We start from the raw sequence: 17481 nt of genomic DNA on the forward strand, positions 1-17481 counted from the left end.
TTATATTAACAAAATCCTTTTCACAGTGTGACATTGGACCATGGTTGACCATGACTGATGTAAAGAAAATATTTTTCACAATGTGATTCATAAACCAAAGGAATTTTTACTATAAACCCAAGGGACTTATATTGAACCCTATAAATAATATTATAAACCCTACCAATAATATTATACCCTAGGAATATGAACCCTTACATTAATTAAACAAAGGGATTAATATTATAAGCCCAAGGCACTAATAAAACTAAGGGATTAATACTAAAACCCAAGGGAATAATATTAAACCCAAGGTATATAAACCCTAAGATAAATATTATCATCATTTACCATGCTTAACAATGGTTTATTTTCATTTTGGGACAATCTTTGTGACAATGCAAAATTGGACCATGGTTGACCATGATTGATTTTCATATTGAGACAATATTTGTCAAAATGCAACATTGGACCATGGTTCACCATGGTTCACCATGATTGACCATGCTTGACCATGCTTTATTTTCATATTGAGACAAGATTTGTCACAAAGTGACGTTGCACCATGGTTGTCACAATGTGATGTTTGATAATGAGACAATCATTGTCTTAATGTGACCATGGTTATTGATCATGCTTGATCATGACCACGATTAACCAATGTAGAACATGATTGACAATGTTGGAACATGGACGACCATTCTTGACCATGGTTATCACAATGTGAGATTACACAAAGAGACAATGTTTATCACAATGTAACCATGGTTGTTTTTCATATTCAAACAATATTTCACAATGCAACATTGGACCATGCTTAATCACAACTGATTTTCATATTAAGACAATCTTTGTCGCAATGTGATGTTCGACGAGTGTTCACCATAGTTAACCATGGTTGACCATAATTGACCATGGATGACCATGTTTGGCCAATGTTGACCATGATTGACTATGGTTGACCATGATTGATTTTCATATTAAGAAAATTCTATGATAAACCGTAAGATAAATATTAGAAATCAAGGCATATAAACCATACGATAAATATTATAACATTAATATAAATATGGTTTACGTTGGTTTACCATTGTTGATAATCATATTGAGACAATCTTTGTCACAATGCGACATTGGACCATTGTTGACCATGTTTGATTTTCATATTAAGACAATCTTTGTCCCAATCTGATGTTGGACCATGGTTGAACATGCTTGGCCATGCTTGATTTTCGTATTGAGACAAACTTTGTCAAAATATGACTGGACCATGGATAACCATGATTGATGATGGTCGAAAATAGTTGACCATGGTTGATGATGATTATAAACCCAAGGGGTTTACATTGAGCCGTAGTATTAATATGATAAACCCTATGAATAATATTATACCATACAAATATGAACCCTTAGATTAATAAACCCAAGGGAATGATATTATAAACTAAAGGAAATAATAAACCCAAGGGATTAATACTAAAACACCAAAGGATTATAAACCCAAGGGAATAATATTAAACTCAAGTGATTAATATTATAGAGAAAAGTTATATAAATCCTAAGATAAATATTATAAACCCTAAAATAAACATTGTTGAGCATGGTTGATTTTCGTTTTGAGAGAATACTTGTCACAATGCAACGTTGGACCATTGTTGAGCGTGATTGGAATTTATATTATAAACCCAATGGACTATAAACCCAAGGGGTTTATATTAAGCCCTAGGATTAACATTATAAACCCTTTCAGTAATATTTAACTCTTCGATTAATAAATCCACGGGGTGGATATTATAAAACTAAGATACTAATAAACCCAAGGAATTAATATTGTAAATCTTTCGTATATAAACCCTAAGATAAATATTATAAAACCTAAAACAAACATGGTTGACCATGATTCAACATGTTTGATTTTCATACTGACCATGATTGCCCATGGTTTCCCATGAATGACCATGATTGATCATGATTAATTTTCATATTGAGACAATATTTGTCACAATGGGATGTTGGATCATGGTTGACCATCACTAGAAATGGTTTAGCATGGTTGATTTTCATATTGAGACAATCTTTGTCACAATGCAACAAAGATTGAACATGGTTGACCATGGTTGATGTATTTTATTACCTTCACTTCATCCATGTTTTTAAACTCTCTAAAATATTCAAACTCACCATTTTTCTTTCTTGTGAAATAAATCCACACAAATCTTCTTCTATCATAAATGAAAATAAGAAAATAAAAGGCTTTCCCAAGTGATTTCATTTATTGGCCCACACAAACAAGTATGCATTAATTCAATAATATTTCTTTTTCTTTCATATGTTCTTATAGGAAACCCATTCTTATGTTGTTTTTCAAGTGCACAACCATTACATATAGTATCTTGATTCTTAAAAATAGGAACATCTCTTTCCCTTGAAGTAAAATAGATCTTTATAATTTTTTATAATTTAGGTGACCATATAAAACATCATAGTCTTTCTAGAGATATAGTTCAAACACTTGTTGATGAAAATGTTTAATGATACTTAACAATACAACAATAATGTTTATATCTAAATAGATAAAAAGACAAATCTATCTTATCATTTTATTTATTAAGTTTATAACTACTAACATTTAGTAACATGCTAATTATTTAATTTTTCATTTATTTATTTTTATAAATTCGTTGACCACTAATAATATTTTCTTTTAATATCTATGATTCAATAATTTAATAAAAATATTTATGAAATTGCAAAATAAAAGATGTTTAATTCACTAATAAAAAAATTTAAATTCAATTAAATTATATTAAAATTAAAATGTGTTATAGCATGAGATTTGAATAGCAATGAAGGAAAAAAATAGACCATCCCGCTACACAACTTGCCCTCGCCTGATTTCACATATGAATTATTATATAGACTTCCCGTATGAATTATTATCTAGAGGTTGGTTAAGAGTTCTGAGAGTTGCGCAGAACGGTGATTTATTGAAAATTCCATTATGGATTCAAGTTGAAAATGGAATAATATTACAGTAAAGTTCCACTAAGCTAGTGTAAAGTTAGTTATGGGTTCTTGAGCGATTTGAGTTAAATAAAATATTATTTGCATTAACGTTTCAATAATTGTACACTCCGTAAGTAAACAGTCAATGTTGGGTTTCAGTTTAATCGATAAGAAAATGGGCATTGGCTAGAAAAATAAGTTGTCCGGGAGGTGATTGTGTAGTAGTTGAGTGCATCTTCTTTTCAAACCTGTCTCCTTTATGCGGTTTGATTTGTTGTGTAGTAGTTAAGTGCATCTTGTGTTCAAACATGTCTACTTTATTCGGTTTGATTGGTTTAATTCAAAACGGTATGTATGGTACGTATAGTAATAGTAATTAAAATTGAAAGAGACTCTAAGTTTTTATTAGTCCATGTCATCTGGCAATGGCTAGGGACTATAGTAATCGAAAATTGTGAGATAACATTAGTTCTAGCTGGTCATTTTCATGGATAACCTAACTTTATCCGAACTCTTTAAGGGTCACCATGTAGTTTTATAAGGTAATCTGTTTAATCATCTTATTTAGCCTCTTCCCGAGGCGGGGAGGCTATAAGAGCCTAAAATCATATCATATATTAGTATGTTCCTTTCGCATTTTTGAAAATTTTTGAGAGAGGTAAACTAATTCTAGTATTAGTTTGAAGCATTAAATGTTATGAATATCCACCACTACATGTAACTATATTATCCACCACTGCACCGCCACTGCATTACGCCTGCCACCACTTCGTTTACATCTAAACATGTGTCATATATGTGTCGTACATTCGAAAGTTGACAACACTGCGTCAGACACATGGTTAACAGGTTAACAAGTAGGATAGCAGGAAGGCAGAAGCCTGGCATAATAGGAAGGCAAAAACCAGGGGCTAGGCCTGTCCTCGTTCTAGTAGTGGGCAAATCAATCCCCTGCTGTTAGGAAGAATGAATCCGAGAGTGCTAATTCTGCAACTGCATGTGGAAAATCCGGTGCTAGTCTTAGTAAGAATCCCCTGCACATTCATCTGACTCTATCAATTCCCCTTTTGAATGGACATCGGCCTCCTTAGATTCGATTCAAGTAAGGGCATTGGAGCTCTTTGATGTTGATGCTTGAGAAGAACCTGTGGCACTGACCTGACTTTCGGAATAGGATGGCGCTGCAATAAGGACTTTCAGGTTTGAAAGCAGAATTGGACATTGCTGGAACAAGAGAATCCGAGAAGCCAAAAAATTCATTCTGTTCCAGCACCAGCAACAGAGGCATAGAAAAGAGGCCTGGAAGTTGATTTTCTATTGCAGGCTTCAGCTCCCCTATCTTTGTTGGGGCTTTTTGTTGCAGAGACAATATCATAGACAACGACAAAATAATGAATTGTAGGGTATGTAGTTATCAGCGAACAATTAACTTTTTTTGGAATGCTGATGTTATAGAAAGCTTTAGTAAGGATGGTAGATCTAATAAAGTGCTTATAAACTGCCATATTCCTTTTCTTTTATGGCCAAATCTGCGAAACAATAATGAATCTTTCAGTGCCTTAGTTTTCAATGATTCCATTTAAGAGCTTACCCTCACTCATTGACAAAACAAAATGCAATTGAGTAGATTATAACTGGTTCTCTAACAAAATATTTTGAGTTCTTACTTCTCTTCTGCATTCCAGAGCCTCCCTACCATAGATTGGCAAGCTTCCTTTATTCTCTGCACAATCAATAAAAAGTATGAAATGTAAATTGAAAAACACAAAAAAAATTGTATCAGTTGAATCAAGCACTCCTTGAAAGTTTAAACTATAACCATCTATATCCATCCATGAGAGTGGTTAAAAAGCGAAGCGAATATGTTAAATGTTTAGAACCGACCTCATTATAAGGGCTTCGGGTGGCAATGCGATCCTCATTTATTAAATATATCTGCACAACAGAGCAATTTTTTTGAGTCTCTGGACTTCCATCCAATGGCCTGTATGGACTTGATTTACTGCACTCGTAAATTATAACTCAAGTTTCTATAGGTTCACCATCCCACATATTCTTAATTCCAAGATATCTAGGAATTCACAATCATGTACCTTCTTTGCAACAGAAGTGGAACGCAGTGTGGCTGGAAAACATGACATGATTTCCTTGGCCCATACTTAATTTAATTAATGCTAATATTTATCTCAGACATAAAGATTGGATTTATTGGTATTGGAAAACTCTAATTTTTTTTTTCAAGAGCATTATGAGAAGGTTTTTGGATTGGATTTGGTTTTGCACTGAATCAATGCAGTAGATGATAATGAAATTTACTTTTTAATCTATTTGTTAGGGATTCATATTAGCCTTGTGGAATTACCAAGCATATGACTTTTTCTGATGTGCGATGTATCTTGCAACTTTTCCTAACAAAGAAATTGGATGAATAAAATCCAATTGATCATGATTGGAATTTTATATTAAAATTTTCCCTTTATGATTGACCATGATTGGAATTTATATTATAAACCCAAGGGATTTATATATAAACATGGGTGACCATGATTGAGCATGGTTGATTTTCATATTGACCATGATTGATTTTCATATTGAGACAATCTTTCTCACAATGTGATGTTGGATCATGGTTGACCATGATTGGACATGGTCGAGCATGGTTGATTTCCATATTGAGACAATTTTTGTCATAATGCGATAAATATTGAGCATGGTTGACCATGGCTGATTTTCATATTGCGAAAATGTTTGTCATAGTGCAGCAAACGATTGACTCGGGTATATTCTTCTCCTTGAATAATATAAACCCAATGGAATAATATTATAAACCCATGTAATATAAACCTTGAAACAAATATTATAAACCCTAAAATAAACATGGTTGACCATGGTTGATTTTTATATTAACAAAATCCTTGTCACAATGTGATGTTGGACAAATGGTTGACCATGATTGATGTCAAGAAAATCATTGTCAAAATGTGATTAATAAACCAAAAGAATTTATACTATAAACCCAAGGGACTTATATTGAACCCTATGAGTAATATTATAAACCATATCAATAATTCTATATGATAGGAATATAAACCCTTAGACTAATAAACCCAAGGGATTGACATTATAAATCCAAGGGATTAATACTAAAACCCCAAGTGATTTTAAACCCAATGGAATAATATTAAACCCAAGGGATTATTATTATAAACCCAAGGTATAAAAACACTAAAATAAACATGGTTGATTTTTATATTAACAAAATTCTTATCTCAATGTGACGTTAGACCATGGTTGACCATGATTGATATCAAGAAAATCTTTGTGACAATAAGATTAATAAACGAAATAAATTTATATTATAAACCTAAGGGATCTATATTAAACCCTATAAATAATACTATAAACTCTATCAATAATATTATTCCCTAAGAATATGAACCTTTAGATTAATAAACCCAAGGGATTAATATTATAAACCCAAGACACTAATAAACCTAAGGGATTAATATTAAACCCAAGGAATTAATATTCTAAACCTAAGGAATTAATATTGTAAACCAAATGTATATCAACCCTAAGATAAATATTATAAACCCTAAAAGACATGGTAGACCATGCTTAACAATGTTTTATTTTCATTTTGGGACAATCTTTGTGACAATGCGACATCAGACCATAAATGACTATCGCTGACCATGATTGAAGAGAATCTTTTTCACAATGCAACATTGGACCATGGTTCACCATGATTGACCATGATTGACGATGGTTGAACATGATTGACATTGCACCATGGTTTACCATGGATGACCATGGCTATCCCAATGTGACATTGGACCATGAGACAATATTTGTCTGAATGTGACCATGGTCGACCATGGTTGTCTTTCAAATTAATATAATATGTGTCACAATGCAAGGTTGGGCCATGCTTGACCATGGATGATTTTGATATTAAGACAATATTTGTTGCAATGTGTTGTTTGACCAGTGTTCACCATAGTTAGCCATCGTTGAGCATAATTGACCATGGGCGACCATGTTTGACAGATGTTGACAATGATTGACTATGGTTGACCATGATTGATTTTCTTATTAAGAAAATTCTATAATAAAACCTAACAAAAATATTAGAAACCAAGGTATATAAACCCTGTGATAAATATTATAGCATTAAAATATACATGGTTTACGATGTTCTACCATTGTTAACCATGGTTGATTTTCATATTGAGATAATATTTGTCACAATGCGACATTGACCATGATGGACCGTGTTTGATTTTCATGTTAAGAAAATCTTCGTCACAATGTGATGTTGGACCATGGTTGAACATGCTTGGAAATGCTTGATTTTCATATTGAGACAAACTTTGTCAAAATATGATTGGACCATGGATAACCATGATTGACCATGGTCGACGATGGTAAAAAATAGTTGACCATGGTTGATTTTCATAGTGAGATAATCTCATGTTCGACTATGGTTGACGATGATTATAAACCCAAGGGATTTATATTGAACCCTAGGGTTAATATGATAAACCATATGAATAATATTATACCATACAAATATGAACCCTTAGATTAATAAACCCAAGGGAATGATATTATAAACCCAAGGGATAAATACTAAAACCCAAAGGACTATAAACCCAAGGGAAAATTATTAAACACAAGTGATTAATATTATTGACCCAAGTTATATAAATCCTAAGATAAATATCGTAAACCCTAGAATAAACATTGTTGAGCATGTTTCATTTTCATTTTGAGAAAATACTTGTCACAATGCGATGTTGGACCATGGTTGACCATGATTGACCATGATTGGAATTTATATTATAAACCCAATGGACTAAACCTAAGGGATTTATATTAAGCCCTATGATTAATATTATAAACCTTTCAATAGTATTTAACCCTTATATTAATAAAGCCAAAGTGTGGATATTGTAAACCCAAGGGATTAATACTAAAAACTGAACGGAATAATATTAAACCCAAGGAATTAATATTGTAAATCCAAGGTATATAAAACCTAAGATAAATATTATTAAACGTAAAACAAACATTGTTGACCATGATTTAACATGGTTGATTTTCATACTGACCATGATTGACCATGGTTTCCCATGAATGACTATGATTAATCATGATTGATTTTCATATTGAGACAATATTTGTCATAATGAGACGTTGGATCATGGTTGACCATGACTGAACATGGTTTAGTATGGTTGATTTTAATATTGAGACAATCTTTTTAGAAATGCGACAAAGATTGAACATGGTTGACAATATTTGATTTTCATTTTGCAAAAATATTTGTCACAACAAAAGATTGACCCATGTATAGTCCCCTCCTTAAACTGACTTAAACACCTTGACATATTTTATTACCTTCACTTCAACCATGTTTTTAAAATCTCTAAAGAATTCAAACTCACAATTTTTCTTTCTTGTGAAATAAATCCACACAAATCTTCTTCTACCATAAATGAAGAGAAGAAAATAAAAGGCTTCCTCAAGTGATTTCATTTATTGGCCCATACAGACAAGTATGCATTAATTCAATAATCTTTCTTTTTCTTTCATATGTTCTTATAGGAAACACATTATCATGTTCTTTTTCAATTGCACAACCATTACATATAGTATCTTGATTCTTAAAAATAGGAACATCTCTTTCTGTTAAAGTAAAATCGATCTTTATAAAGATTTTATAATTTAGGCGATCATATAAAATGTCATAGTCTTTCTACAAATATAGTGAGACACTTGTTGTTTGATCATCGGTAACAATACAACAATAATGTTTATATCTAAATAGATAAAAAAAAACAAATCTATCTTATCATCATATTTTAAATTTATAATTACTAACATGCTAATTATTTAATTTTTCTTATTTATATTAATAAATTCAAGGGTCGTTAATAATATTTTTTTTTAATATTCACAATTTAATAATGTAGTAAAAATATCTATGAAATTGCAGAATAAAAGATGTTTAATTCACTAATAAAAAATGTGAATGCAAGAAAATGCTGTAATTGGATTGGTATAGTCCACTCAATTATTTAAAAGATTATATCTTTATTAATAAATTTAAAATAAATTAATATCAATTAAAGTTTAAATGTGTTATAGCATTAGATTTACACAGCAATGTAGGAAAACAAACGGACCACAACTACAGAACCTTCACTTGCCTGACCTCACGTATGAATTATTATCTAGAGGTTGGTTAGGAGTTCTAAGAGCTGCGCTGAACGGTGATTTATTGAAAATTTCATTATGGATTCAAGTTGAAAATGCAATAATATTACAGAAAAGTTCCACTAAGTTAATGTCAAGTTAGTTATCGATTCTTGAGCGATTCGAGTTAAATAAAATATTATTGCATTAATGTTGCAATAATTGTGTAGTCCATAAATAAACAGCCAATGTTGGGTTTCAGTTTAATCGATCAAGAAATGGGCATTCGCTTCAAAAATAAGGTATGTCTGGGAGGTGATTTTGTAGTGGTTGAGTGCATCTTCTGTTGAAACATGTCTCCTTTATTCGGTTTCATTAGTTGTATAGTAGTTGAGTGCATCTTCTTTTCAAACATGTATCCTTTATTTGGTTGGATTCAAAACTGTATGTATAGTAATTAAAATTGAAAGAGAGTTTAAGTTGTTATTTAAATTTATTGAAGTTTATATTTAAACCTCAGCTTGCTTCATTTTAAACCTCAGCTTTCTTTATTTTACTGTCATTCTGTCACCTTCAAAATTACTAATTAAATCATTCGAAGATTTTAAAAATATTTTTTAAATATGATATTACTTTGATTAGTTTTACTTCGTTTAAAATATTTCAAAATTACAAATTAAATTATTTGAAGATTTTAAAAATATAATATTGATTTGATTAGTTTTAATTAGTTTAAAACATATTTGTGAAAGGGGAAATTTATTTCAAATAATAGAAAATTTAAAAATAATTTCTTAACTCCAAATTTCCAAGTGTTATTGAGAAATAAATATCCTGTCAACCTATTATTTAAAAAATTAATATTACTAACTTGTATTTTAATAAAATTCATTGCTGAATTAGGTGCATATACAAAATTAATATTACTAACTTGTATTTTAATAAAATTCATTGCTGAATTAAATGCATAATTTGATAAAATTCATTGCTGAATTAAATGCATGATTTGATAGAAACGTTGATGAAAACCTGTATAATTATATGCCGTCAATACTGCTGCAAAGGAGGTCTGCAATCAATGCCCTTGGCACATAATCCATGGTGTTGAAAGGATGATTGACCGACCTGTAAATTATAACTCAAGCTTCTACAGGTTCACCGTCCCACATCTTCTTAATACCAAGAGATCTATGATTTCACAATCATGTACCTTCTTTGCAACTGAAGTGGAATGTAGTGTGGCTGGAAAACCTGACGTCACATAAAGATTAAGATTGGATTATTGGTATTGGAAAACTCTAATTTTCTGTTTCAAGAGCATTATGAGAAAGTTTATCTCTGGACTGGATTTGTGTTTGCACAGAATCAATGCAGTCGATGATAAGGAAATTCAATTTTTAATCTATTTGTCGGGTATTCGTAGTGGCCTTATGGAATTACCGAGCATATGACATTTTCCGATGTGTCGTGTATCTTGCAACTTTTCCAAACATAGAAATTGGATGAATAAAATCCAACAACAGTGGTACGTGGTGGAACCTCAATCAAAACAACAACAGATTCTCCGGCTTCACCGGTTCCACGTAGTGGCCGTCCGCTTCCACAACGGTCATCTTGTGTGCCTGAAAAATATGGAACAAATAGTGAGATCTTCAATTTAGACATTAGTCAAGATGAAAGAATCTAGGATCTGTGAATGTGTTATTTGACCTGAATCAAAAAATTGAGGGCCAATAAAGAAGCTACGCTGGAGAGCCGCAGGCGGTATGTCTTTCCAGGTTTCACCGGTAGAATGTAGGGCGAACATTGGCTGCTGGTAGCATTCCAAGCTTTACTGTTCTCTACCGAGCAGTTGTATTTTCCTCGGCTCTCTATCAGCAGAGACTATAAAATCAACCAACGAATTTGCGTTTGTTCGTTGAGATTCAATCAATCGGGATTTCAAACAGGAGTACCAGGGAGACAATATATATACCTAAGGTTCCCCAACCCAGACAAAACGAATGGATGAGAGGCCCACTGCCTATTGGTACATACTACTATGCCACCAGTCATCGAGGATGATGCTCAGTTCTCCGTCATAGACGAAGGGCTCTGTTTTTGCGGAGTCAACTATGAAAGAGAGATACAAACCAGCCTAACGCCGGAGAGCGTAGTGGCCACGACAGAAATATGTCCCAAGCTGCATACATTATTAACATTAGGCCACAAATTCCCAACAAAATATAACCAAGTTAAGATGCAAGTATTGAAAACAAAATGCGTTAAACATACTCTGTCAACAACGAATCTGTAGATAAATGTCTCGCTCGGCAGGATTGCACATTGAGACATGGATGCAGGTAGGATTGCACAGTGAGACATGGATGCAGTTCTGGAGCTCTAAGCCAACAGCAGAAATTCCCACCCTGGTGGAAATGATTTGAATGAACGGAGGGATTAATGGATCCCTGGGGCCGCTAAGGCAATCAACATGTCGCTTAGCCTTCCGCTTGAGAGCATTGAGCACACGACAATTAATTTTTCCATCCATAATGAATGAAATACTAAACAATTCTCTAATAAAGTATTTGCATGAAGTTATGGAAGCACACTTCAGAGAACATGTCCCCAATATTGGCATATTAATATTTGGACACTCCCTTTGAGAGAATTGAGCACACGACGACTAATTTGGCTATCCACAATAAATGAAATACGAAATAATTTTCTCATAAAATAATTTCATAAATTTTGCTATCCACAATAAATGAAATACGAAACAATTTTCTCATAAAATAATTGCATAAAGTTATGAAAGCACACTTAAGGCACATTGTCTTGATAATTGAAGGTTACTCTACTAGACCTGTACACAATGAGGTTGAAATACATTCCTTCCACAAGATGATGTTGTGATGTTGTAGAGGGGAAAATGTTCATAATACCAACAACATAGTGAGATTATGTGATATGATAAGTGGTGAAATGAGAGTGTTTATTGAGATGTATATGCTACACCTCAATGGTGGAAGTCAATTAGAACATCAACAGTTAAATAAAAATTGCATTAAAATGTTTAAATAAAAAGGCAACATTGGATTACGTTTTTAGAAGTAAATGGCGTTTGCGCCAATGCCATCATATGGATATGGACACGAGGGGACGGAAAGGAGAGAAAATGAAAATGAATAAAGGCTCTTCTAGTAAGGCACACTAAGAAGAAATTCAGCATAATGTGAGGTGGAATAATGTTGATGAGTGAGATTTTATTTGAATGATGTTGGCTTAAATATTAATTGAAAACTATTACTTTAGATTTTAATGATGGTTGTCTATATTCATATTTTCTTGTTTTTATTATTGTTGATAAATTTAATGGCCGAGTATCATAATGATATTATTCATGCACATACTAGAATAATATGTTCACAAATATATATCAAATTTGAATTTTGATATGTTTTTCTCACACATAAGTGCCACACAAACATTCTATGAAATAGATACTGAGACTTTTGCAAATAATATCTTTGTATTAAATCAAAATTCATATTCTTGGAATTAAAAATTCAACCTATGGAAAAAATATACCTTTTACAACCAATATTAACACTTTTAGAACCCAAAATTTCACTCTAAAAGGTTAGAGATTTAAAACTCATGATTTTTAGCTCTAGATTTCTCTTTGTTAATTGAAATAATGAAATTGAAGATCATCTTTCTACTTAAATCTAACTCACTACTATCGGTTTATATTTTTCCTGTTTTAAGATAATTTTTACAACAAGGTGAAATTTTTAGACCATGTTTGTTGGAAGCATGAAATTAGATAGGAGTGACACCTGGAAGTTGTGCTTATCTCTATCTGCCATAGGTGGATCATGGTTTTGTATGTTTCATTTGGCAAGTGACTGTTGACATTGAATCAGGTGGTGCTCTACATCTTATTAGAAATTTAGACTATTGTTTTTAGACCTCTATGTGTTTTATGTATTCTCAAATCTTAGAGGCTTATGGTCGGCTTTGGCCTCTAAGTTCCCTAATTCCCATTATCTAATTTTTGTATGAATGGTCTTAAAGATCATTATTGATCAAGGACGATCCCAAAGGGCCTAAAAATACAAGTCCTAAAATCTCAACAAAACCAAAATTAGGTCAAATATCTCATCACAGGGAAGACAATGGTGCAAACAACACCTCATTCTGAGTTCATGTCCAAAATTTATGCTCAGTCAAAGTTATAATCAAACTTGGAATTGGATAAGTTTGGTCAGAGGGTTAGTTGTGCTTAAATTTGGTAGAAACTACATTTTTGTAGACCAACCAATTGTTGCCATGTGGATGAATCACTGGGCAGCTCATCACACCGTGCGATTGCCCAATTGGGTCTAGCCATGTAATAAAATGGTAACCACAAGGGGCAGAACCAACATGTCAGAACCAAGTGTATGGAGTTTGATTGCTTGGCCCATTATATATATATATATATATATATATATATATATATATATATATATATAGATGTATATGTAGATATATATATATATATATATATATATATATATATATATATATATATATATATATATATATTACAATAAAAACAACAAAAGTTGGGGTCCTTGGTGTTTAGATCTGCAACCTCCACCACCTAACCACATTGTATACCATGTGCCAACCAACCTCCTAATGAGTGAGATTTGTACTATAAGTTAGGGAAACATTATAAAAAACCTCCAAGTCCACTCTAAAAAGGAGGAGAAAAGCCGAGAGGCATAGTGGAATAGTGCATGGGCCAAGGGAACTAAGAGGGAAGTGGAACCTTGTGGTAAAGCCAAGCGACAAAAATACTGAGAAGAATATTCCTAATGAGTATTCCATGGTATTCTCAATAATATTTATAAAATATTCTATTGTGGAATCATGCAGATTTTTTGGGGAGGCCTGAGTTGACAGTGTCGGAATCTGATTGATTTTATACTCATTTTGCTCAGAGTTTCACAAGGATTTCATTTGTGCATTTAGATTTAGGATTTGAGCGCCCATTTTTAGGTCACTCCTAGAAGAGAGGTATAGTGATGTTTTTCCATGTACATATCCTTTCATTTCACTCAGATAATATAGAGGCCTCTCGACTTTGTAGATGGGCTCAGAGAGGTAGCTCAGACATTATGAGTGAGCTCCATTATCAAATATTGGTGTTTTTTCTTTATGGTCTCTTTATGTGTTTCTTCTTATTAAAGTGTCACATTTATATTTTTACATGATATTTTAAGAAATTTCACGAACATCACCTAAGCAAAGACCCCTGGTCATGTTGGTATCAGAGTGGGCTTCTTTTTTATGTGAATTGTGAGTGTGGATGCTAACTAGGTAAAAACTTAAACACGGTGAAGGAAAACTCAAATATTTTGACCCTAACGTTGGACTTGTAATAGGAAGAAGGAAAATGGAGAATGATCATCTTCTCAACGAGAATGACAAAGCTTTCCATAAAGATTCCTACAAGATGACATACATGGTAGACAAATTATTTGCAAATTATGAGAAGATAGTGGCAAAGAAGGAAAATAAGAAGAAAGAGAAGGAAAAGGGAAATGCTTCAGCAAAATAGGGAAATGGTGGAGAGCCTCTTGAACCTCTGTCTCCATCATGTAGTGAAAGTTCTTCTTCTTCTTCATCTCATTCTAATCATTCAATTAGTCCTCGTAGAGATGATTCTAAAATGATTTTTTTTAAGTTATATGTCAAATTCGATTTGCCCATGTTTAATGGAGCATCCAATGTAGAAAAGGTAAACAATTGGATTAGTCTATAATAATGCCTCCCCTCATATGTACCCAATTTCATCATCTTACTGAGGGTAAAGATGAGATGAGGGGATACTATGATAAGGCTCGACCTCCTTGGTGACCTTAAGAAAGTGGAATCGATAGAAACCCACAACACAAACCTTCTATATCTACTACAAGACTCCCATAAGCCTTCCCAGTCATCCCCATGACTAGTCCCTGGGTCCCACTAATTTTTAGACCATTAAACCCCTGGACACTCCCTTGATATGGATAAGGGAGAATCTGGGAGGCTCTAGTTGCTCCCATAGCAAGGAATGGGTATGTCTAAGAACTTTTCTTCGCAGCCCTGTGCCTGTGACTCTGATATTTGTGCCACTTTTCAAGCCAAAAATCCAATTAACTGCCTAAATCCGTGCATATTTTAGAATCCATAATTTACATGACAAAAAGAGTTGCAAGCCAAAAAATGGCTCCAGGACTAGGCCTGACCATCCCCAACCGGAACTGACATTTTTTCAAGAACTTATCATCAATGCAACATATAGGAAATTAATACATGAAAGAGAATAAATGACTGATAACTCATATGAGGCTTGACAAGAAGGATAATCACCCTCTTCACTTAATTGTTTTGACATCAACTAGGTCTTGCATCCATTATCCTTTTAGTTACAAGTAAATACATTAAATAACAATGACTATAACATGCCATATAATTGTGCTTAAAACCAACATTAAAAAATGTAAATAAAAATGAGATAATAGTCATTAAGGGCACATAACAACGAGTACAAAAGTAAGAGAACTTAGCTTTTATTAAACATAGATAATAGCCAACTACGTTCAAGACTTCCACGTGCCACCAGACCACAGACATTGCTGAGACAAATATTTCTTTCAAACAGTCACCCTCATGCTAAATTCCAAGCATGAATGTGGGATCTCATGGATAAACTAATCCAAAAACGACCAAGGGAATCTAGAGGTTAAACCACTTCCACCCTCACCAAACCATGATCTCACCAGAACCGGCACCAAGATCACAAGACCAAAATAATCTTGGAATACCTCCAGACTCCATCGTTATCCATGAGTAATTTTTTGTCTCCTAGTCTCTTAGAATTCACGCAATCTACATGGGATCACTAAGTCCTACACCGAGACTCCACCCTTAGGCTTTACCTTGTATCCCACTAAAATCGGTTAAGGGATTCCTAGGCCATTGGTAATTTTCCTCGGACCACCTCTGCCCCATATTTCGAAACCATCGGACAATTCCAAAGCTCAAAATAGAGAAACAACCCCATCACACCATGATTATCCAGAAAAAGGAAAGGCAAGGCTGAAAACCACTATCATAACATGCAAATACCATGCCACCAACAACCAGAGAGTCAAATACCTACATGAAAATCCATCCATGTCAAAACCAACTAGGAGATCACACATGCAATATGTTACCTACAAATATTCTTGTTGAAGCTAATTGAATATCCTACTCCTCCTTACTTGCTCTTCGCTTTCCTTTCTTTTCCTTGTCCTTTCTTTGCCTTCTTTTCCCTTCCTTGCTCCAAATCTAGAATGCTCTATGAAAACTCTAAGTGTCCTGGAGTGTAAGGGAGAGAGAATAATGAGAGAACTCCAGAACTAAACTAACAAAAGGTTACACTAACCAAGATTGAGAAAAAAACTTGCCAACTAATCCTCCAAAGCATTTTTATCAACGGGGCCTCTATTTTCTTCATTTTCCATTATTTTCCTTAAATTTCCTCCTCACATGTAACTTGAGACCTTTCACCTTCCTTTTCTCTTAATTTCGATTATTTTCATAAATAAATGTGCCAAAATGCCATTTTTCCTTTCCAAATCCTTTGTCATTTCCTTCACCAATTTCCTTAGTGATAATAGCCGAAAAAAAAACCCACAATAAGATGCTTTTTCCCACCATTCAGCTTGGAATACGTGTCCCATGAACTTGGTCTTATTTTTTCGTTTATTAACTTTTACATGGAATTTTGACGAGGGTTGTTACAACTCCCCGGGGAAAACATCGTCTTTGGCATTCAATAACACCTATAACTAGCAAGGCCACTACAACTGATCATACTACCCATAGAGCTTCATAACTTAGCTCATTGAAGTATTTGCAATGACCACTACTGAAACATGACAAACATATTGTTTACTAGAGCTTTATAATAGAGGTCATTATGATATTTACAATAACCACATATACACACATGCACATTTTCTAAACCAACGAATAAAAGGATATGATGCCTGCATCAGCAAAAAGGGAATCCATAGGCTTACACCTCCACCCTCAAAACTAATATCATGATTCACATTCTTCCCATGAAGTCCAGAATCCACTGCCAAATTCAAAGTTTGGTCATTGAAGTATTTACAATGACCACTATTAAAACATCACAAACATACCATTTAGTGAAGCCTTATAGCATACCTCATTACGAAATTTACAATACCTACATATACACACATACACATTTTCCAAACC

Source organism: Pinus tabuliformis, chromosome 3_1 (genome assembly GCF_031772625.1).
Source record: "Pinus tabuliformis cultivar Carrire ecotype Pingquan chromosome 3_1, CPIR1, whole genome shotgun sequence".
Taxonomy (NCBI): Eukaryota; Viridiplantae; Streptophyta; class Pinopsida; order Pinales; family Pinaceae; genus Pinus; species Pinus tabuliformis.